We start from the raw sequence: 25,096 nt of genomic DNA on the forward strand, positions 1-25,096 counted from the left end.
AATTAGTTAAAATTCAGGTATTTCTTTACTGGGAGGAAGATCAGGAGATCTATGGACTTTCATAAAGATTTTTTAAGAAAGTGAATATAAGTCAAAAAGAAGTATTTGGAAATAGAATCACACTATAGTATATTTATGGTCTAATTTAAAAAAATAAGATTGCTAAAAAAAAAGTGCATTTGTGACCCTTTAAATTCACATTCTGTGTGTACCTCACGCGTGACGGTCCCACATTCACACATTCAGACAATATGGCGGATTTAGAGGTTTTTTCACCCCCCCCCCCCCCCTTTTTTTTCTGGGGAAAAAACTTGATGGTTGGATTATGAATCACTGAAAAATGACTGGAGAGATTCCGCTCTGTTAGAAAGCTCAAAAAAATATCAAAGGTTTTTATATCAATAATTGCCAAGGATTTGTATATGCATAGATAACATATAGATGTAAACCGTCAATTTTTTTACCTGTGGCCTTTTAAACATTAGAGTTGTCTCGCTTTGGTTCCAACAATAAATGTAAAAATAGATTTCCTATGTTGGGGAAATTCCATGATGTCAGGAAACCACGGTCTAGGAATGTGATAAGAAAGAGCAATGAACGTCTTTGTTTACAAATGTAGAAATGTGTAAATAAATGTAAATAAGGGTAAGTTCGATACAGCGATACGTGTTTGTTTACAAAATCTCGTATGTTAATTTTTTGGACAATTACCAAAAACGTCGTGGGACCAGCCGACGGAGTCATGTGCATCGTATTGGATACATTTCCAATAACAGCATTTTAGATATATGATCTATTTTGAAAACCACTTATCTAATATTCTGCTTGAAATATTGGCCGAGGTCCGGAAGTTGACTGTAAACTGTTGCCCTCCCCCTTTTTTGGATGAGTGTTTACAAAATGTTTACAAAAATTATGTTTATATTGATTGCTGTAGACAAAAATCAAATGTAAGGGTATGTAGGGAAAACTAAAGAAACAGAAACATATCTGTAACATGGGTTACACTTAAATCATCTTATTTATTTTGATAATTGCTTATAAATTCATGAAATTGATAAAAATGAAAGATTCTTTCATCTACCAAACATACATGATCATACATGTGTAGTGCATGAATTTGTGAAATAAATCATATAATATGAGAGACATGTATCTCGTTCAGTGTTACTATGTTCATTTGTGTTACTAAGTCTTTTGATTGAGTTGAGCCATCCCAATTTATATTTTATAATGTGTCTTTCTATGTTGGGATGTTACACTATCATGACTATTGTTTCAGATAAGCCCGTTAAAGGGTGAAGGTTTGGTACCATTAAAAGGTTTAAACTGCAATTGTTTGCACTTTCCTAAGTCAGGAATCTGATGTTCAGTAGTTGTCATTTGTTGATGTGGTTCATAAGTGATTCTCTTTTCATCTTTTTAATACATGTATAGATTAGACTGTTGGTTTTCCTGTTTAAATAGTTGTACACCAGTAAATTTTTTAGGCCCTTTATAGCTTGCTGTTTGGTGTGAGCCAAGCCAAGGCTCTGTGTTGAAGACTATACCTTGACCTTTAATGTTTTACTTTTATAATTGTGACTTGGATGGAGAGTTGTCTCATTGGCACTCATACCACATCTTCCTATATTTATTTATGTTGAGGATTTCTAAACTAATGTTGCACAGTATGTACAAGTGTTATTTTGGGGCAAAAACATGTAATAAACAATTACAACAAAGCATCATGCACATCATTGCACATACAAAACATACAACAAAACAAAGCCAAAAGAAATAGTGTCTTATATCAAAAACCACAAGAGTTGACTGGAGTATATGATGATCATATTATATGTACATGTATGGTCAGCCCCTGATATTCATCAGACAAGCAAATAATTTATAGAAATTTTTAGATCCATCATGAATGCAATGAGACAGCTATCCACCGAAGTTTAAATGAAATGTATGCATATGAAGTGGTTCAACCCAATTGTTGTCAGATATCAGTCAAATCATGCAATAAGAGCCTGCCTAGTCCTCGAAGAACTTAGGCATATATGTACATGTCAGTGTTCTCCCGAGGGCCTTTTTAGCATAATGGTAATGTGATGCTATATATCATATATCTGAATGTGATCGAACTCCCCTTTTTAGGTCACCTGGCCTAAAAGGCCAAGTGAGCTTTTCTCATCAATTGGCATCCGGCGTCCATCGTCGTCCGTCGTCGTTGTTAACTTTTACAAAAATCTTCTCCTCTGAAACTACTGGGCCAAATTAAACCAAACTTGGCCACAATCATCATTGGGATATCTAGTTTAAAAAATGTGTCCGGTGACCCGGCCAACCATCCAAGATGGCCGCCATGGCTAAAAATAGAACATAGGGGTAAAATGCAGTTTTTGGCTTATAACTCAAAAACCAAAGCATTTAGAGCAATCTGACATGGGGTAAAATTGTCAAACAGGTGAAGATCTATCTGCCCTGAAATTTTCAGATGAATGGGATAACCGGTTGTTGGGTTGCTGCCCCTGAATTAGTAATTTTAAGGAAGTTTTGCTGTTTTTGGTTATTATCTTGAATATTATTATAGATAGAGATAAACAGTAAACAGCAATAATGTTCAGCAAAGTAAGATTTACAAATAAGTCAACATGACTGAAATGGTCAGTTGACCTCTTTAGGAGTTATTGCCCTTTATAGTCAATTTTTAACAATTTTTCGTAAATCTTAGTAATATTTTACAAAAATCTTCTCCTCTGAAACTACTGGGCCAAATTAATCCAAACTTGGCCACAATCATCTTTTGGGTTAGTAGTTTGAAAAATGTGTCCGGTGACCCGGCCATCAAACCAAGATGGCCGCCATGGCTAAAAATAGAACATGGGGTAAAATGCAGTTTTTGGCTTATAACTCAAAAATCAAAGCATTTAGAGCAAATCTGACATGGGGTAAATTTGTTTATCAGGTCAACATTTATCTGCTCTGAAATTTTTTGATGAATCGGACAACCCGTTGTTGGGTTGCTGACCCTGAATTGTTAGTTTTAAGGAGATTTTGCTGTTTTTGGTCATTATCTTGAATATTATTATTGATAGAGATAAACTGTAAACAACAATAATGTTCAGCAAAGTAAGATTTACAAATAAGTCAACATGACCGAAATGGTCAATTGACCCCCTTAGGAGTAATTGTTTTTTATAGTCAATTTTTAACAATTTTCATAAAATTTGTAAATTTTTACTAACATTTTCCACTGAAACTAATGAGCCAAGTTCATTATAGATAGAGATAATTTTAAGCAGCAAGAATGTTCAGTAAAGTAAGATGTACAACATTGTACAAACACATCACCATCACCAAAACACAATTTTGTCATGAATCCATCTGTGTCCATTGTTTAATTTCACATAGACCAAGGTGAGCGACACAGGCTCTTTAGAGCCTCTAGTTTTTGCCTATCAATGCATTTGAATGGGGACATATAGTTGGAACATCCCCCTCTTTTTCTCCTGGGTTGCCAACAGTGGGCGCTTCGTATACATGGAAGACAGGAAGTGTACCCAAATTCCTTTTAATCACGTTTGTATCTACCTATTAACTAAATGTCTGCATACTATTAGAAAAATTGAGAGATCAGGGGGCTTCTACCATTGCCCTGTGCCCTTTGTCCTAAAATTTTGACAATTTTTAGCTAAAAAGTGACAATGTAAGCCCTCCGTAGATATCGAAGATGACATTATTCTGGCAAATCCTTCTGATACAACTTTTTTATATATACAGAGTCTATGATTAAGTTGAATTTTATGGACATTGGAGGACCAGGGGGTCTCTCCCTCATTTCAGCGGTCTCTGGTAGATTTTCACTATAAATTTTGAATGTATGCAACTGGCACGTTGGGCGCTCCATATACATGGAAGACAGGAAGTATACCCATATTCCTTATATTCACGTTTGTATCTACCTATAACTAAATGTCTGCATAATATAAGAAAGATTGAGAGATAAGGGGGCGCTCACCATTGCCCTGTGCCCTTTGTCCTAAAATTTTGACAATTTTTAGCTAAAAAGTGACAATCTGAGCCCTCCGTAGATATCGAAGACGACTTTATTCTGGGAAATCCTTTTGATACAACCTTTATATATACAGACTCTATGATTTAGTTGAATTTTATGGACATTGGGAACTAGGGGTCTCACCCTCATTTCAGCGGTCTGAGGTAGATTTTCACTATATTTTTCTCTTTTGGGCTTTCCATAACTATTTCTTTTTATATTTCAAAATGTTTCTAGCGTGATCGGGTTTACTTTTTGTTTTAAGAAATATCATATATAAAAAGTACACCTTCGAAGTTCTTATATTGACAAAAATCCATATTATATAAAGACAAATATGCCAGTTAGAAAAGGGTGTATATTCGAGAACAACTAGAATTTATGACAGTTCGAAGAGGTCATGAAACGGTTTTCTACGTATCTTATCAGTCCTCTTAACTATGGAAATCATGCTTTAATTTTATTAAGTATTTCTTTTTTTATAATTTTCAACTAAATTTTGAATATCAAATAACTAACCGGCTGCTAACTTCACATACATGATGTACCATCCTTACACTACTTGTAAATTATGTATAAAGAAATGTCAGGTTTTGGACTATTTTCCAAAAAAGCGGGCATAGGCAACAGCATAGTGTATTGCACAAAAGCAAAAAAGGGGGATAAATTTTTTTTCTTTTAGGGGGGAGGGGGTCAATTCGCAACAGCATAGTGTATTGCAAAAAAGGAAAAGAAGGGGAGTTCACAACAGCATCAATAAATGTATGAATTCAAATCATATGACCAATTCTAAGTTCTTTGACTACAGTTATTCTGTGTCAGAAACCTATTGTGTGTTAAATATTTAATTACAATCCAAATTCAGACATGTATCAAGCACGAGTATTATGTCCATTTTTGTCCCAACTGTTCAGGGTTCATATCCAGCTGAGCTATTTATTTATATATTTTTTTTATTTCAATGTAACCGTAGCCAGTGCCATAGAAATATTTTCTCCCGACTGACGGGTAAACGCGTGCCAACGTGGAGTGTCCGTTGCTTGTGCGGGATGTACAAGTTTGAATCCACGCCTAGTCAGAATGGGGACGTTAAATCCGCATTCGTCTCAACTCGGCCGATTCCGTACCCTTATTTAACGGAAAGAAGAGAGGAGCGGATTCTACTGTGGTTTGCCAAATGGTTAAATCCGATGTGTCATGTAAAATTGTGCCACGCTCTTTACTTGTTAAGATCCTTTGTAAGTTGCAACAAGTCTTTGAATGGTCCGAAGGTGGCCTGTTGCAAGGCCAAATGTCTGTTCCTATCCAATTTACCCTCATTTTCAAGTGGTAGTGTTGCAAGGCCAAATTTACCCTCATTTTCCAGCATGTCCAGTGGTAGTCCAAATTTCCCCCGGCGACACCGATGGCCTCTTTTACAAGATCTACCTACTATTAAATTGTTCTTATTGTAAACTTGTTCTCGTCCTTCACATGCATTAATATTTGCCACTTGAGGTTTAGCAACCATCTTGAAATCAATCAATAAATCAATCAATACTATCGAACGTTGAACAATTTAAACTAAACCAAATAATCTAAAGATCATCCACGAATTGAAAACATATATATATAATTATGATTTTTTTTTATATCTTATTTTTCAGAACTTGTTAAGTGAACCGAAAATGGCAATGGAATCTCTCGGATTAATTCTTATGATACCGTTTTGTGTTTGTTTTATTTTACTATTTGTTGTATGCTGCTTTGCAGAACAGCTTAAACGAATGTGTCGAATGCCAAGTCAGTTGCCTCGTAGTCAAACTGACACTAGACGGCGTAGGAATCGCCGTAGCAGACGATTATATGACTTATCGGGGCCGCCTGTAGAAGGGAGACGACCCACTGAGGAAGATGTAGAAGCCTTACTTAGAAGTCGAAGACGGACCGAATCCGGTGATTCTACGGACACTCAGTCCTGTCCATGTAATGTGGTCATCATTACAAACGAGAGTGGTATGACGTCATACGTTGAATCTCAAAGTTTTCTTAATTTAGCGGGATTATCAGCTTCCCAAACATTAAACCTGGCTGGACCTTTAAGTATCTCGCAGACTGTGATAACAAACGTAGCGCAAAATGCCGGAGAGTCATACGGTTCCGCACGTTCATTGGGTCAATCCAATCTATCATTTACTGTTATTGAACATCATCAGTCTCAAACTGAACAGAATCAAAGTCAAAGTTGACGAAGATACTTAAACAAGTCTGTGCTAATAGTTGGAATAAACAGCGTGTTCAGTTAGACATATGAATGTAACGCTTTAAATGGAGCTTATCTGTGTGTTTAGAAGGCCATATGAACATAATGTTTATAGACGATTTATACCGTTCTTAGTTTAACAAATGAACAATTCTCTTATAAAAAGTACTTGATTTGAATTGAACAAAATGCTTTTTTTTGCAATGGGCATCTTTAACACTAGAAGGCCATATATGAACATGATGATTTAACGAGACTTTATACTGCTATTACTAGTAGTTGAACAAATGAACAAAACTCGTGGATTTTTTTATTTTTTATATTTTTGTGTATTTAAATGGGACAAAATGCTTTAAACATTTCTTGCAATGGGCATCTTGAACACTAGATGGCCATATGAACATATCTTTTTTTTTACTATTCTTGGTTGAACAAATGAACTTTAGTAAACTGTATTGAATTTGAGATTATTTGAATTGAAAAAAAATACTTGTGTTACTTGCAAGGGGCATCTTAATAATTGGTTAATGGAACTAAATTTTGTATTTTGTTGAATTGGATATAAAACATTTAACAATATTTTTCAAAGGCATTTTGAATACTAGCTAACATGGCTAAGTTGAAATGAATTTTGTGTTTATTTTGATTGACTGTAATACTTTAAACAATATTTGTCTTGGGCATCTAGAACACTGTTAAGAGGCCTTTCAGAAGCTTTATTTGTGCAGAATTTCAGATTAGCAAAGCCTGAACACTAATCAAATATACACATTTTTTTAATTTAACTACCCTGTTTTTTATAAATTTTGTAGTAATATTATGAACCTACTAACAATCTCCTTCACTTTTAATTACTAAGAAGTGCCATATTTGAAACAAATGCTAAAAATTGTATTTTTCACATCATTTATGTAGTTTTTTTACTGTTGAATTGAAATCATCATGCATTCTCATTTTAAACATTGAAGTAATGAGGGCCCTCATGGGGTTTTTGATTATGTGATTACTTGGCCGTTTTTTTAATGATTATTTGATTATTAAGCCAAATATTTCATGATTATTTGATTACCTAGGACTGTATTTTTAGTTTATGATTATTTGATTACTAAAGATAAGCAAATATTTAATGATTATGTGATTATATTGGCAAAAAAATGGTGATTATGTGATTACTAGGACCCCCCCATGAGGGGCCTCAGTAATTATATCTTATAATTTGAGATAATTAAAACATATGCAGAGGTTAAGAAGCTGATAGCAGTGTCGTTTTTAACTTTCTTGCTTCATAACAACTATCCCTGTTTTTAATCAACACTTTATTGATCATTATCTTGTTTACCAGTCGTATGTTTTATTGTAATAGTATCTATTGTAATTATTCTTGTTTTGAGCAAGGTTAACTTTCTTGGAGCAATATATGTCACAGACAGGCTTTGAACTGGGTACGAAATGCTCTCACTTAATCAGTACCGATGCAGTGTGTTAAAATACCTCAACTACTCCATAACTCATGTTTTTCATTAGAAAGCACGACTTATACAGAGTATACATATTTACATGTAATAAGAGGATGATAAGAATCGTTATTGTACATTACTCGAATTTATTCAAAGAGGCATTTTATATTAACGAAGTATGACAACTTTCAATCAACCAATCAATTTGTTTGCATAATTTGAAACAGGCTTAGTAAAATTGAGAATGGAAATGGTAAATGTGTCAAAGAGACAACAACCAGACTATAGAAAAAAACAACAGCAGAAGGTCACCAACAGGTCTTCAATGTAGCGAGAAATTCCCGCACCCGGAGGCGTCCTTCAGCTGACCCCTAAACACATGAACTTGTAGTATATTAATATTGTATGGTTATACATATACCATCATGGCATTGATTGAAAATCTGTAATTTTCTGTTAAATATATTATTATAGTGGGTTTTTTTCAAGACTGTTGAATTAAGCATATATTATTTAAAAAAAAAAAACATATATTGACATCCAGTCTCATTGACATACATGACGTAGGTCTCACATATTTTTTTCTTCTCAATTTCAATGTTAGTTACAAACATGTACTGATTTTTATGACAATACTATTCCAAATGCTTTTTTATGATAGCTCATAATGTTAGTATGAAATATTTTCCAGGATACATAACTACACTTTACAGGGTATCATAAGTTATCAATATATGAGGGTATTGTTTCATATTGTGTAGATATATGTTTAACTTAGCATTTTATTTTTGTAATATTTTATAAGAATTATACCATCACATTTTAAATTACATTTAAAAGTTTATTACTTATACTGTAGCTTTCTTGGATAAAGTCACTCTCTACGTAGATGATTTATTTCTACTACTCAAATTCAACCTAAGATATCTTTAAGAATATTGTACTCAGGAGCTTATCTTTTAATCAAATTGTATAGTCTATACAGTTCTAAGAATGAAGGATCAGAAATGACATATACATGACACATTCCCCATTTCTTTTCTCAATTTTTTCTCTGATTTCGTACATAAGTTTTGTTCACCTTGTATCCCCTCACAGAGGAAAAGCAAACATATCAAACCCCACCTACGCTTTTAAGGAAATCTTAGAACAATTGTTAATTGATTTTTGAATATTCCTTGAGGCAAATCTCATATAATCATGTAGAATACATGTATATTTGTACTACAATGTACTACTTAAACATTTTAGAAAAATTATATGTCATGCACCTGATTCTATGAGGTTTGAGTTCGAACACTGGCACTGCATGTGAAAGTTGCGTTCATCTCCTGTCTCGATTAACTTTAATCTCCAATTTTCCTGGCATGAGTCAGTGGTTGTCTCAGGGCAATCTGGTTTCCGCAACCAATTACAACTGACCTCAATGTTTAAGCCAATAGTGCTGAGAGTGACGATAAACACAATAAATCAGTCATTCAATCTTCTGATTCTTTTGATTTTTTTTCTCCATTGACTTTTATAACGAGAATTAAAGCTTTTCGTGTGTTGTTCAGTATATGGACGCAAATCAGAAACTTCGGCATCATTATCATTATTAAAATAAGTCCATATTTATACCCAGAAGGCTTAAGCTCATGGTGTAAGTGAAATTTCAAAAGAACAATATCACTTCATAAAATAATAAAATCGAAAAGATCAAACAGTCAGAGTTACTTAGGATGATAAATAAAGAGAAACTACTAATGCAAAAGATTTGAATAGCAAAATAGATATTTTTTAAAGTAATAAAGTGAGTCCACAGACATAAGTCATTCAGGTAATTTAACAATGGGGATTTTGCTCCTGTTTTCTGATTTGCGTCTATAACATCATGAACATGATGCTACTTTTTGATAGCTTTGAAAGTGCAATCCATCAGTAGGCGTTTTAGTCTCTAGATGATCAAGCTGAAATAACACAGCTTGTGTTTTTATGTATATTTTTGTTATCAAACTTAAATATTTTAATAAGTTTTGTGTAATGAATAGAATATGAAATCTTCTGATGTTTTATTTATTATCTGATTGAAGGATATGCATAGGTCAGATGGCAATGGAAACGAAAACTTATGCATGCAAATACTCTAATCCTAGTCGTATCCACTGCATCAAAAAATGACTAAAATTACTGATTTCCCCCATATATAAATGTAAACAGAACCGTCCGTTGAGGTGTGCGGTATGAATTAACATTACTAATACAGAGCCACATACGATCAGGATGGAGACATTCAATCTTATATCTCAAATAGGGAGGGTCCAACATTTCACAAGACTACGAAACCATTAAAAAATCCTATACGAGGGGATAGTAGGTGTTGCATGTCAATATTTCTCCCCATGCACTACAGCTTACGATGACTTTTCAACAGCCAGAGATAAACTCATCATAGATACCAGGATAAAATTTTATATTTACACCAGACGCTCGTTATTCCCATCCAGACAACTAGTGCTAGCTATAAATGATAACAGGAAACGAAACCGAGCCAGAATATCATTCTAAATTCTGTTACATGTGTTATAACCAATTCAAGTGACCACTTCGAAAGCCAATCTTCATAGATTTCTTTCAATTTAAACACCCAAAAAATACTCTCCGTTCCACTTCTGTCATAACACAAACGTTTACACTTCAACAGTTTTCGAAATTATTTTTGATGATATATATTCAACCAGCGGTGTCAATCAGATGTGGATTTTTGTCGAGCCTGCGACTTTTGTGGCAAAAAGCTCGATATAGGGATAGTGATCCGGCAGCGGCGGCGGCGTTAGCTAACTTTTTAAAAGCTTTTAAAACTTTGTATATGGATGCCTTATGTTACTAAGTTTCCGTCAGTCACATGTCCAATGTCCTTGACCTCATTTTCATGGTTCAGTGACTACTTGAAAAAAAAGGTTAAGATTTTTTGTAATGTTGAATTCTCTCTTATTATAAGTAATAAGATAACTATATTTGGTATGTGCGTACCTTGCAAGGTCCTCATACCCGTCAGACAGTTTTTACTTGACTTCTCATTTCACGGATAAGTGAACAAGGTTAAGTTTTGGTGGTCAAGTCAATATCTCTGATACTATAAGCAATAGGTCTATTATATTCGGTGTATGTAAGGACAGTAAAGTGTACATGTCCAACTGACAGTTGTCATCTGACCTTGACCTCGTTTTCATGGTTCAGTGGTTAAAGTTAAGTTTTTGTGTTTTGGTCTGTTTTTCTTACTGTATGCAATAGGTCTACTGTATTTGGTGTATTGGATGATTGTAAGGTGTACATATCTAGCTGGCAGGTGTCATCTGACCTTGACCTCATTTTCATGGTTCAGTGATTATAGTTAAGATTTTGATTTTTTTGTCTTTTTTTCTAATACTATATGCAATAGGTCAACTATATTTGCTGTATGGAAATATTTTATGATCTTTATGTCAGTCGCGCAGGTTTTATTTGACCGTGACCTCATTTTCACGGTTCATTGCTCTGTTAACCTTTTATGTTGTGGTCTGTTTTTCTTAAACTATATTAGCTATGGGTCAACTATATTTGTTGTATGGAAGAATTGTTAGCTGTACATGCATACCTCAATCAATTACCCACATTGCATCGAGTATTTGCATCTGTTATATTCCATAGAGCTTGACAGTATGCTTAAAACAAAAACTAGAAGGCTTGCTTCGCGTATCTAGATTCCCCCTCTTAAAATTGATACAGAGTGACGACTTTAAACTATCGGTTTTGGTAACATTTTCTCCCCACTAGTGAAATATCTGTTAAATATCGGTAATAACATTAACGGTACCAATTTTTCTGCACCAGATGCGCATTTCGACAAATAATGTCTCTTCAGTGATGCTCGTGTCCAAAATATGTAAAATCCAAAGCTTATATAAAAGATGTAGAGCTATAATCCAAAAGTTCCAAAAAAGTATAGCCAAATCCTTGAAAGGAATCAGAGCTTTGCACGAGGGAGATACATTCCTTAATTTATAATATTTTTTAACATTTTGTAACAGCAAATTTAATAACACAAAAAATCCGTATTTTCATGCCAGTACCGGAGTACTGGCTACTGGGCTGGTGATACCCTCGGGGACTAACAGTCCACCAGCAGAGGCATCGACCCAGTGGTAGTAATAACATTAACGGTACCAATTTTTCTGCACCAGATGCGCATTTCGACAAATAATGTCTCTTCAGTGATGCTCGTGTCCAAAATATGTAAAATCCAAAGCTTATATAAAAGATGTAGAGCTATAATCCAAAAGTTCCAAAAAAGTATAGCCAAATCCTTGAAAGGAATCAGAGCTTTGCACGAGGGAGATACATTCCTTAATTTATAATATTTTTTAACATTTTGTAACAGCAAATTTAATAACACAAAAAATCCGTATTTTCATGCCAGTACCGGAGTACTGGCTACTGGGCTGGTGATACCCTCGGGGACTAACAGTCCACCAGCAGAGGCATCGACCCAGTGGTAGTAATAACATTAACGGTACCAATTTTTCTGCACCAGATGCGCATTTCGACAAATAATGTCTCTTCAGTGATGCTCGTGTCCAAAATATGTAAAATCCAAAGCTTATATAAAAGATGTAGAGCTATAATCCAAAAGTTCCAAAAAAGTATAGCCAAATCCTTGAAAGGAATCAGAGCTTTGCACGAGGGAGATACATTCCTTAATTTATAATATTTTTTAACATTTTGTAACAGCAAATTTAATAACACAAAAAATCCGTATTTTCATGCCAGTACCGGAGTACTGGCTACTGGGCTGGTGATACCCTCGGGGACTAACAGTCCACCAGCAGAGGCATCGACCCAGTGGTAGTAATAACATTAACGGTACCAATTTTTCTGCACCAGATGCGCATTTCGACAAATAATGTCTCTTCAGTGATGCTCGTGTCCAAAATATGTAAAATCCAAAGCTTATATAAAAGATGTAGAGCTATAATCCAAAAGTTCCAAAAAAGTATAGCCAAATCCTTGAAAGGAATCAGAGCTTTGCACGAGGGAGATACATTCCTTAATTTATAATATTTTTTAACATTTTGTAACAGCAAATTTAATAACACAAAAAATCCGTATTTTCATGCCAGTACCGGAGTACTGGCTACTGGGCTGGTGATACCCTCGGGGACTAACAGTCCACCAGCAGAGGCATCGACCCAGTGGTAGTAATAACATTAACGGTACCAATTTTTCTGCACCAGATGCGCATTTCGACAAATAATGTCTCTTCAGTGATGCTCGTGTCCAAAATATGTAAAATCCAAAGCTTATATAAAAGATGTAGAGCTATAATCCAAAAGTTCCAAAAAAGTATAGCCAAATCCTTGAAAGGAATCAGAGCTTTGCACGAGGGAGATACATTCCTTAATTTATAATATTTTTTAACATTTTGTAACAGCAAATTTAATAACACAAAAAATCCGTATTTTCATGCCAGTACCGGAGTACTGGCTACTGGGCTGGTGATACCCTCGGGGACTAACAGTCCACCAGCAGAGGCATCGACCCAGTGGTAGTAATAACATTAACGGTACCAATTTTTCTGCACCAGATGCGCATTTCGACAAATAATGTCTCTTCAGTGATGCTCGTGTCCAAAATATGTAAAATCCAAAGCTTATATAAAAGATGTAGAGCTATAATCCAAAAGTTCCAAAAAAGTATAGCCAAATCCTTGAAAGGAATCAGAGCTTTGCACGAGGGAGATACATTCCTTAATTTATAATATTTTTTAACATTTTGTAACAGCAAATTTAATAACACAAAAAATCCGTATTTTCATGCCAGTACCGGAGTACTGGCTACTGGGCTGGTGATACCCTCGGGGACTAACAGTCCACCAGCAGAGGCATCGACCCAGTGGTAGTAATAACGTAATGATCAGTCAAAATTTGATTATGACGTCAAAATGTTTTGTTTTCGTCTGAATGTTCCTGTTGTGACGTCATGAAAAAAGGCGACCATGCCTGATGACGTCGCATATAAAGAACACATGTTTCTGAAAATAAAGGATTAAAATCATCAGAAAAACAGATTCCGACACTATTACTCGTGTATTATGATATTTCTCCACTCTCGACATTTTTTAGTTTTAATTATTTAAAAAGCTCGGCAAGCCTTAGAAAATAACATTTGACCGTCTCGAGTGAAGAAACATCGTAATACACTTGTTGCAGTGTAGGAATCTAGATGTCTCAAATTTGTATAAGTGGTCACCGATATAATGGTATAACTTCATTCCCGGCCAACCTAACCTCGAAAAGGCGAACAAAATGATCAATATTTGAATATTGCAATTGTTTGTTTCAATTAACTAGCACTGCTCCTCGTCGCATATGTGCGACCGATCGTCAAATATAGAATTGACGGTGGTCGCTCTTCAACCAATGTTGATTTTAATCGCTTTATTTCAACTCGATAGATCACGTATATATTTTTACATACATCGTGCAATCTTTTAATCATAGACAGGGAACCAGAAGCTAAAGCAAAATCTGCACGTAATTAATATTCAATAAGATCATTAATTATCCCTATGATACAAATCGTCAAAAACAAATGTATTTTCAAAAATAATTACCTTTGCAGGTGAAAGAAAAGAAGGATGGACATCAGATGATCTTTGGTGTTTAACGATTTTATTCTAATAGTTTCTACGTCGTTTTTCTTAACAATTATGTGTTTATTGTTTTTCAGTTGTGAATATACAAAGACCATTGTAATTTGAAGCAACACTGGAAAACAGATATATTAGACTCTGTGTATTGTAAAGAAATATGGGGGTACTGTAGGTGTTGAAGTTGTAGTACCCACGTTTTATAATGTAGGTGTCTATTATAATGCTGATGTAGCAAATAGATGGAATGCAGTGGTTGCTGATGGTGGAGGTATAGCAATTTCTGCCGGAGTTTCAGCCTTCCTTCAATCAGAATTTTCTGTGCTTCCATCGTCGCAATATTAGTCGAATGTACACATATTTATTGAAGGATGCTTAGCAAATGATTGAATGCATAGAGAAACATAAATGAACCGATGTTTTGATAAACTCTTACTTTTCAAACATACACCATTACTCTGAATGTGTTTTTAACATAAGGAGAAGTGGTATGATTGCCAATGAGACAACTAACCGAAAAGAAAGGGAACAATTATATGTTACTTTACGAATTAAAACAATGAGCAAAGGTTCATAACATATAGCAGGTTACAAAAAGTCTCCAGTATGACAATTTATGCATAATAAAAACCATCGGTTTGATTTGTAAAACACCAATGCACAAAAACCAAATATAATAACATTATAATAATAATATAATAACCATGATATTACAAACCCGGTAATTAGCTATAGTCTTATTCTAAAGGGCATTGTAGTTACGACATTAGGAACATATCCGATATCATCTGTGAAAAGTATATTCCATAATCAACTAATGATGGCGTCCTTACAATTTAGTAAACATATCTCAGTTGATACGATATCCTTTCTCTTTTGTTTCTTATCATAATTTTCTATTCGATGAGTTGCTACTAACAACGAAAGTAATTTAGGAAAAATTTGTACGATATGTGTTCTTAATAGTTTGGCTTACATTAAGAAATCGTATTGAGCACGACACTTAACAACTAAACAAACGATATGATCCAAATTGTGAACTTTTCAAATTTAGAAATTCCTTTGATTGACCGCTATGAAATGTATGTGTGATAGATGACTACAGATATGTTCCAATTGTCCTATTTATACACAATGGCGTTCTCTTTTCCTCTATTGCGACACTACCATGAGTAACAGGTGCAAAATATGGAACACGATCTTCATACTATATTGGAGCATCTAAGATCATCCCATTCTAGCATTTGGTTGGTATGTGTACCAAAAATACTATAATAATACATCAAAAGATCTAGAATTGCAGAAAAATAAGCGATGGAAATTCTTTATTTAACTTCTTGTATATTTTCAAAGGTCTACATCTATATACATGTATGTTGGAATATTAATTAAGATCTTGAGTTTCATTTAAGTGATTGATTTATAAACCGATTTTACGCAACATTTAACATTTAGCACTATTGTGCTATTTTGAGTTGGTCCGTGTTTATATATGGATGAGGCCGGAGTGCTCGGTACGAAAACTGTCAGTTCTTGTCAGAACATATTAGATTGGAGCGCACATACCACGTGTTGGACTCGAACACATAACCTTAAATTAAGGCAACAGTAGTATACCGCTGTTCAAAACTCATAAATTTAAATCAATGGACAAAAAACAAAATCGGAGTAACAAACTAAAACTGAGGAAAACACATTAAATATAAGAGGAGAACAACGACACAACATTAAAATGTAACACACACACACACAGAAACGGTCTAAGCATTAGACAAATTCCTATGAGAATAACAAATATAACATCAAAATCAAATAAATGAATTTGGGATAGATAAGTACCGTGACACGTCTTATAGTAATGTGAATTCACATTAGCGTTGAAAGGTTAGTGATACTGTAGTTCGACGACTTTGCCTACTTGGCCACGAGGACCCTTGGCTTGTACAGAGAAAATGACCTGCATAAAGTTTAATATGTGTGTGGCAAAATATCAAATGATGGCAAAGCTTAACAAAATGTAAAAGAAGTTGAAATTGTCGGTGCTCTGCATTCCGAAAATGGGTTGTTCAAAAAATGACACACAAAAGGTTTGAATTTTACTTATTTATGCTGACATGTAAAGAGATGTTATTTGTAGATATTCAAAATTATATCATAAAAGCTATTCAGAACAGATGTTAAAGGCTTGCAAATTTCTCATCCATAGTTATAGATTAATATTTCATGTTCTGTATCTATACATAAAAGTATGAAGAACACATTAAATGCAGTAACTAGATCAAGCTCTTTGAAATTTTAATATATTTATAAATGTTAACTTTCCAATTGTTTGTACATGTTCTAAGTCAGAAATCTGATGTGCAGTAGTTGTCGTTTGTTGATGTGGTTCATTAGTGTTTCTCGTTTCTTGTTTTTTTTATTAAGATTATACCGTTTGTTTTCCTGTTTGAATGGTTTTCAACTGTTACTTTTTGGGGCAATTTATAGCTTGCTTTTCAGTGTGAGCCAATGCTCTGTGTTGAAGAATTTAGTTTGACCTAAAAGATTAATTTTATAAATTGTTATTTGGATTGAGAGTTGTCTAATTGGCACTCATACCACATCTTCTTATACCTATTTTCAAAGTCCTTACGCTGAAGAAAATTTCCAAGACCACATTGTTGGCTGATATGTGTGTTAAGAGTACAATTATCTAATCATATATGCTGAAAACCATTAACTATGATTATAAATGTTTTAACGTAGGGAATATTTTCTATTGTGTAAACCTTCTATTTACCTTAAATTATAACTTAAAAGTGTGTGTACACATTACATCATATTCTTTAACATATTAATTGCTAATGTTTTGCAATGGAATTTCGAGAATGGAATCATTCACATGTAATAACAACTTACAAAGGTCCTCTCAAAAGAAATGTATAGTAGTCACTTTTTATCAGAGAGTAACGCTGTAAATAATATTTTCCATGTTAAAATGTAATAGTGATTTCTTTTTTATGTTTTCTTTTGTATACAGATTTGATGTAACTTATTCTCCGATTTAATGCGCTGTCTTGTAGGCATGATTAGGTCATCCTCGTGTTTCCCTTCTGTGGTTGTACCTTTAGATGTCAAGCACAAAGGTCAAATGTCTTATAAGGTCAGCTTGTTTTATTACCGGGGTAGACATGTATGTGTGTCGATGTAATTACTTTTGCTTGTTGCAAAAGAAAAATTATCTTTATTTTCACTAACCTTTTGATTGTTTGAAAGTTGGAAAGCTTCAGTTAAAAGAAAGGAGATGCAAGATACAAAATACATAGACACAAATATATTTGTACAGGAAACACTTAAACTATTCAAGTGCAGTTATTTGTTACCTTCAATCAACGATCATATGACAAGGACGGTCATCAACTGCAATAAATGGAGTAGCTGAAATATCATATTACTTTATAATTAAGCTTATATTCCAGTCCTTCGCATAGAAGCGGACTTTTCTATCAATGGCATTTAACAGTGATTTAAAAAGTTTCATTATAGGTTGTTTTGATAACTTTAATAGATAATGCGCTTTCTTCAAGCATGTACGAACAGTTATTCATTAAACGCTAATATTGAAAAAGCTTTATCAAATTTTGACCTTGTGTTCATTTGTACTTTCGTTTTGATGTAAATTTTCAAAACCAATGAGCTGAAGGTTTTCCCAATACTATTAATAAATATGAACACAAAAGAAATAATTATGCTTACGTGTTTCATGCACATTTATCCTATAGCTATATAAATACATAACATCAAACATAACGATACAGGTTTAAACTGGGGAAATAGATTACACAGATTCAATATATTGTGCATGTAAGTACCGATATAACATGTATAAACACTAGATTTAGACATGTTGTTGTATCGTCTTGGTACCTGTTTTGACGCGGACCAGAAATGACGCACCAATTTAATTTTGGGTTTTATATTTCTAAACAAAAGCCGTGACGTCATTGATAATTACTATTCATAACATGATGGTGAAGGTCATATGACTACAACATAGATGCCTAAAACTCTGTCCAGAAATGTTATTATTGTTTGAATTATTAAAGATAGTGCAATTTCCGCCATTTAATTAAGGTCAAAAACAGTCTACCCTTCCCCTAATGATTATCAGTCCTAAATCCACTTTGATCGGCAAAAGTATGTAAGCGCATGCTTCCCTAGTTTGTGTTTTTCAAATCATGTGACTGTCATGTGACATGGTTTTACATTTAAGCGGGAATCACTGTAGAACAAATGTTCATCGCTTATATAATTTTCTATGGTTTATCGATTTTTTTTATTCATTGTATGAAGAATACATTGATAAATATATTATTGTCAATTTTGTTTTATGAATGCAATTACTTCATATTTTCAAGTATTTGGAATATATATGTCACTTTGATAAATTTTGAACAATTTAATATAAAATTTGAAATAAAATACAACTTACAATTAAATTAATGTAAAAAATTGTGTTGCTATCAACATGATCATAAAAGTGACTGTAAATGTCAAAATTTGTTAATAAAATTGATTTTTTTGAACAGTGTTAACTTTAAATTATCCGGATTGAAGCATTTTTTCGAACATCAGGTACGTGCAAGTGGTTTTTACTGGTTTGTTTACAGTGCGTCATTACTGGTACCCATGATAAGGTTGACAGTCTGTTTGTAATGTTAGCAAACATGATTTTTATTGCTATTACTGTTTCAAAAATAAACTGTTTAATGATTGAAATATTTTAACAAGTGATCAATCTTTCATTCTGTTCCGTTTTTCTAATTCTTTTAAATGGTAGATTAAATGTAGAGACAAACACAACGTTAGGTGCGTCATTACTGGTTCCTCGGGGATACCACTAGTTATTAGAAAGATTTAAAGACACATATTTTCTATAAATAAAGGAGTGTTGGAAATTACTTTGTGACGTATTCACATATCGATTGAAATTTAAAAACATAAGACCAAATCGGACGCACTTTGTTTTTGGATATTTCAAAATGGAAAAAAAATGTTCTTTCTGGAGCCACTCTATTTTTTTAGTATATGTTTGGGCTAGGGTAATTTCATATAAATACAGTTTCGCAACGGTTTCAGTAGGGATAGAGGGAACCTTAATTGTATCATCCCGGTTTTTTATTTTTTTATTTATTTTTTTTTGTTGTTCTTTCGGTAAAGGCTATGTTATATATTCATTTTATGTAGCCATATTACTTTTCAGTTTTGTTCTTTTGTATCATTGTGTTTCTATTAAATAATTTTTAAGTGTAGTTGCATAGTGTCATGCCTTCTTCTTATTGTGCTTATTATTTTGTAGTATTGAGTACTATACAAAGACCATAGTATTATAAATCAACAATGGAACAAAAATATATAACAGTCTGTGTATTGTTTGTTCTCTTTTGTTCACCTGTTCAAGGTAATATATTATAGATCATGACAGCTCAATTGTTTATCCATTGTTCGGAATAACATATTTAATATTGTCTTTAAGCGTAGACAACACGTTATCATAGAAGTATCACAAAAGAATCAGAATCAGATCAAATGGTGTCAAAGTTTTCAAATATAAAAAGACAAATGCAAAAATGACCAACAAAATATATATAAACAACGGTATAAATGAGACGTGAGATATACAGTAACTCAAACAAGTGAAGAAAAAAAATTAGTTGCACTTCTCCTTTTCATCCCGAGAATTGATTAAGTAAGTTGTTATTGCCTTCTTTCAACATACAGATAAAACACTAACGACGCATTGTAAAACTAAACTCATTATCAGATGTGCAGTTTCAAATACTTTACTAATTTTATACAATCATGCATGAAAAATAGATTAAAAAAGCTCGTGGAATACATAGCATTTTTACTATCATTGCCATCATATATCTTTCAGGCGTTTAAAAATTTCTTTTAGTTCGCTACTCAGTTTCAACATAACAATCTTTTCATAACACTAGTATATATTGTCAGGGCATAACCAAAAGATTAAAAAGAAAACAAGTAGGTCAATGTGCTAGTTTTGGAGATAATAGCCAACTTAAATTTTGACGGGAAAATGTTCTCTCCTGATTTTTCATAGCTTTATCATTCACCAGTTTAGGTCCTCAAAAACTATTACGAAATGACAAGGATTTTATAAGACTTAAATAGATGGCTTATAATTATACATGTAAAAGATTTATAAAAAGAAAAATGGGGGTAAATGAGTAAAATGTTTAAGGCATTCAAATGGATAAAACCGGAGGATTAAGAAAATCTGACAAAAATTCCATATTATGACAAGCAAACATCCTTAAGGCCAAGTTTGCACTTATATGTAAGAAAGTAAATTGAATCAGTGCAGAACTCGAATCAGGCTCAGAACCAAATTTATATCTCTCAGTTTTTAATCACCATTTGTTATTTCAAAATCCGTTTAATCCAGGCGTTACATAAAAAGAAAATCACAAAAATATTGAACCCCGAGAAAAATTCAAAAAGGAAAGTCCCTAATTAAATGGCAAAATCAAATAATAAATCACATCAAACGAATGGACAGCAACTGTCATATTCCTGACTTGGCACAACATTTTTAAATGTAGAAAATGGTGGATTGAACCCGGTACATGCCTCACCATACATAAACTCTGTTTGACATGTCTGAATGGCCGACACATAGCGTTGTAATGACTCTCGTTGTTCAAATTACTTTTCGTCTTTCTTTTATACACAAATAAGGTGATGAGGTTTATATTTCAATGATACATCCCTCAGGGATCCAAGGACGTAAATATTTTTGATTGAATGACGTCAGCTCACGATTGACGGTCATTGGCAATCCCTTTGTGCAGTCAACGTTTCAACAATACTTTGAATACATAATTTAGACGTAGCAACTCTTAAAAGAAAGATCTGTTATTGCAAAATAATTATAAATCACCACTTTGTCGAATTTAAAAAAAACGTCTCTTAATTAATGTTTCAACTGATATTCCCTTAATGAGTATCCTAATCTGTTGCACTTATAAATGATAATTCAAAAGTAAAAAATATATATATATTTAAGGTGGCTCATGGGTACAAAAATTTTAGCAAAAAATTAAACCTTTATTTTTTCATTACAAATTTAATTTATTACACTATTAGTTGTTACTTTATGATATGGTACAAAAAACAACCCAAAAAAATTATTTGGTTTGGCCCCAGATGACTTTAAAAATTGAAAAAGCTCCAAATTATCTCCCTTTGGTGCAAAAATGCCATTTTTTGGCCTTAAATTTGAAATATCTTTTTAAACTCATCGGTGACCTATATTTTTTATTATTGTTTTCAAATAAGCTGTACATAAACTAAATAATTGTAAAATTTAAGCGATTTCTTATATTAGGTTATTTTTTTATTTCGATATTTCCTCTTTTTCTCCTATTAGTTCAACAGAAAAAAAGGACATTAACAAAAATGTATGCTTCTTCTAGAGGCAGATTTTAGCTTAAATGAACGGTGACCCCATTTTTTTATTTCATTTTTCTTTTAAGTATATGATAAAGTTCATTTATGAAAAAATATAGCGAAATCCTATATTAGAAAAAAAAAATCATTTATACCCAGGAGCCCCCTTAACACAAACTATATACATAACTTTCCAGGCGATGATGAATCAACAAACAATGACGAATGGACTTCAGATGATATTTGGTGTTTAACAAAGACATATGGAGGCGCTGCAATATTAGGAGCGAGTACAGTTGCTTTAGCACCCGTTGCACTTGGTGCAGCTGGCTTTGGTGGTGCCGGTATAGTAGCAGGATCATTAGCAGCTAAAGCGATGGCAGCTACAGCTGTGGCAAATGGAGGAGGCGTTGTAGCAGGAGGAGTTGTTGCCACCCTTTAATCCGCTGGAGTCCTTGGGTTAGGCGTTGGTGCAAAGGCTGCCATAGGCGCAACGGTTGGTGGTATATACAGTTATTTTGTTGGAGGTTGCTCAGCAGATGACATTGTCTGTCAATAGAACAATTAAAATGTCTACTATTCTAAATATGTTATAATTGATCTTTTACTTATTAAATACTAGAGCACCTATTGAGATTTGTGAAATACTCAACATCAGAAAATTTAATTAGAATATTTCAGAGATTATGATTTTTGTTGATTTTTTATACGTTCTTGTACTTATAATTATAATTTGTATGACTACACATACATAGCTAACCATAAAGACAAAAGGACAAAGATATCTAGAAATTGACTTTCCAATTGTGAACTTTCAATTTCTTTGTATCAACATTCCAGCAGCACCTGTATACGGAGTATATTAACTTTTATTTCTATAGAAGTCGCTCTTCACTATACTACTACCTGTCGATACATTTATTTTTGGCATTGCACAAGTCATGTCTTCTTTGACTATTAATGACGTTAAAATACTAAATCCCTGTGATGTGTTTTAGTCGATTTTAGTCTCTGATGCATGATTTTTTATTATTAATTGGTTTTGGCTTTTAACTAGCTGTCAGTAACTGCGAGTACTCTCAAATCGTATTTTCTTGTTAATTCGACCTGTTGATACTGTTTATAATGCTTTTTTGTCATTTTTTATTTATACGGATCTTGTCTGTACACCAGCTTTGATTATTTGTAATATCTTCACTTATTCTTACAACATTTGTATAAACTTCAAGATTATAAAAAAACCGGTTTTTTTCTAAAGTGAACATTGATTGGTTAAATATTTCTCAGTCATGTCCTGTTTTTGAATTTGTTTCTTAGCTTTTTGGTCATGAATGTTTGTCTCTAATATTTAATTAACTGTGCATTTGTATTCAGATATCGCAGATCAAATTTATTCGTTCATTGTTTAATCATACGTTTTTTGATTGAGTTAAGTCTGCCAATTGATATTTTATCGTATGTTTTTCTTTGTTGTGATGTTATGCTATTGTTTCAGAAAAAGGGAGAAGGTTTGGATCCATTAAAACGTTTAATCCCGCTGCAAATGTTTGCACCTGTCCTAAGTCAGGAATCTGATGTACAGTAGTTGTCGTTTGTTTATGTAATATATACGTGTTTCTCGTTTCTCGTTTTGTTTATATAGATTAGACCGTTGGTTTTCCCGTTTGAATGGTTTTACACTAGTAATTTTGGGGCCCTTTATAGCTTGTTGTTCGGTGTGAGCTAAGGCTCCGTGTTGAAGGCCGTACTTTAACCTATAATGGTTTACTTTTTAAATTGTTATTTGTATGGAGAGTTGTCTCATTGGCACTCACACCACATCTTCCTATATCTATAAACTCCCAATTGAGACGATATTTTCGGGCTTGTATTTCCTATCATGATTTTGTTGATAGAGAGTTGCTGCTCACAAGGAAGCTATTAAATTTTGAGTTCCAAATGTTGAAGGTGAAATCATCCCTTTGCAAATCTACGGACGCCATCACGAGTTGGTTGACCCTTATGAAATATCGGATTCATAAATGATATCGGATATGTCCCCTATGTCGTTACTACAATCCAGTTCGTTTTCACGAATGTGACCTACCAAATTGTACTATTTACCGGGTTTGTAATAACGTGAGCAACACGGCAGTTGCTAAATGTTGACCGGAATCTGCTTCATTTCTTGAACACATGAGATCACCCCCAGGTTTTTGTGGGGTTTGTGTTACTTAGACTTTAGATTTCTATGTTGTTTCTTGTCTACTACTATTTGTCTGATTGTCTTTTACCTTTTTAGCTATGGCGTTTGAAGTTTATTTTCAACCTATTAGTTTGAATGTTCCCCTGGTTTCTTTCGCACCTCATTTACAAACTATAGCTATAAATAGAGCAATACCAAAAGCTAAAATAAAATGTGAAAAAAATGAGAACAACCGACTTGAGTTATATACTGCAATGCATGAAAAACCACACATTCACTTCTAGATGTCTTCCGTGTTATTTTCTCTGTGATTATTAGTTTGCTGTTCTATTGACACATTTTGAAAATTGTCAATATATATAAAGCAAATTAAAAAATGTTTTAAAACATTCCATTCACAAATTGACTACAATCTATTGATAGAAGAGACGATGTATATTCCAGTGCCATTGAGAAAATTATGGTTTTATGAAGCAGCAGTATTTGTATTGTAGTATAACAATTTCATTTTATACTAAGTCAATCAGATTTGTTTCCTATTATATTTTGACTTACACATTAGATAAAATGAGGGTAGGTTGAGAACAAACTCTTCGACAAACAAAATAATACTTCCAAATCGTTACCGTTTTACGTGAAGAGATATTCCCTTTATGTCGAGTATGTCGCTCAAAGGTGATACGCTCATACAACTGTCATTTACCCGTCCATTTACCGAATGAGATGTATAACTACGCTTGTACACACCTTGAGCATCATAATGGTTGCATTATGTTAAACGGGTCAGATTACCTTTTCGAAGCATATCTAACATCATCTTCAGATTTTGTCACATTTATGTTGCTCATTCTGGTGTTTTGTAGACACAATTTGCATTTCATTGTTTTTCCTGCATCAGGAATGTCTGTACAATGTCAGGAGTATTGCAGCTGATGTCCATTTGTTTGATGTGCTTGAGGACGGTAGTTTTAGATAATAATTAAAAGACTTTTAAAGTCAAATCTAGAATAAAGTTTAAGAGCATTAAACACCAAGAATGTTGATAAATCTG

General features: G+C 33.4%; 2 long non-coding RNA genes across 2 annotated transcripts; both read left to right on the plus strand.

Moving 5' to 3' along the window:
• The first annotated feature begins 514 nt into the window (after positions 1 to 514).
• Positions 515 to 9,785, plus strand: LOC143059691 (uncharacterized). Its single transcript, XR_012973558.1, has 2 exons — positions 515 to 645; positions 5,689 to 9,785. It is a non-coding gene; the product is annotated as an uncharacterized LOC143059691 (long non-coding RNA).
• Positions 9,786 to 18,194: 8,409 nt separating this feature from the next.
• On the plus strand, positions 18,195 to 22,545 carry LOC143058065 (uncharacterized). Its single transcript, XR_012972932.1, has 3 exons — positions 18,195 to 18,251; positions 19,747 to 19,848; positions 22,058 to 22,545. It is a non-coding gene; the product is annotated as an uncharacterized LOC143058065 (long non-coding RNA).
• Positions 22,546 to 25,096: the final 2,551 nt, after the last annotated feature.

The sequence above is a fragment of the Mytilus galloprovincialis genome, chromosome 14, assembly GCF_965363235.1.
Source record: "Mytilus galloprovincialis chromosome 14, xbMytGall1.hap1.1, whole genome shotgun sequence".
NCBI lineage: Eukaryota > Metazoa > Mollusca > Bivalvia > Mytilida > Mytilidae > Mytilus > Mytilus galloprovincialis.